This window comes from Morone saxatilis, unplaced genomic scaffold (assembly GCF_004916995.1).
Source record: "Morone saxatilis isolate NCDOM2014 unplaced genomic scaffold, NCSU_SB_2.0 Contig24, whole genome shotgun sequence".
In the NCBI taxonomy this organism is placed as follows: domain Eukaryota; kingdom Metazoa; phylum Chordata; class Actinopteri; family Moronidae; genus Morone; species Morone saxatilis.
Genome location: NW_023339807.1, coordinates 18,080,970 through 18,081,870, shown reverse-complemented (window position 1 = coordinate 18,081,870; position 901 = coordinate 18,080,970).

Here is a 901-nt window from a genome sequence, read left to right as displayed (position 1 = left end):
GTGTTGCTCAGGCTGTCTCTGAGTCTCGCAATGCGCATTAAGCCTTTGTATTTGGCCACTTGTAGCCTGCAGAGAGCCCCCTTGGTGCTGATGGTTGGTTTCTCCATTAGCGAGCTGTATGTAAGAAACACAATCAATAAACACTGTGTGTCGTAATGTTTGTGTGTTGCGGTGCATGTGTGATAAAGTCTGCGGGTTTGGTGCACTGTACTGTACTGTACTGCACACAGAATGAGCATTTGTTTTTTTTCTCTAGAGGGAACTTGAATGTCACTGCAGTTTACATATGAGTCATCATTCATTCATGAGATCAGTCAGCAAATCAGATCTGTATAAACTGACTGCAAGGGCCACACCAAAGTGTTTCACTGTTGGATTTTTATAGCAATGAGACTCTATATCCTGCTGGTGTAGTTAGATGTGTGGTAGGTCATGTTCTTAGAGCCACTGGGATTTAGGTTTTTGGTCCACATTTGCTGCACACTGCTGCTGCATGTGTTTGGTGGTAATGTGTCTGTTAGGATTCACACAAAATGATTTTCTTTCACCTTTTAACTTCCCGTCTTTCAGGCGGTGCCAGTGATGGCCTCCCCCCTCCCTGTCTCCGTCATCCTGGTGGTTCTGCTGTTGGCTGAGTCACCTGCATGCCAGGCCGGGGACTGTAAGGGCCACAGGCAGGTGTTGAGGGGACCACCAGGCTACGTCACAGATGGGCCGGGAAACTACTCCGTCAATGGGAACTGCGAGTGGCTTATCAAAGGTATGATGAGCTACAGATTCAGTCATTGACGATGACACAAGCTTGCAGCCAATGGACCTCTCAGTTAATCACACTGATGTTTCTCACCCTTTTTCATATCTTCCAGCTCCCAGCAACAATCACCGCATTGTCTTAAATTTC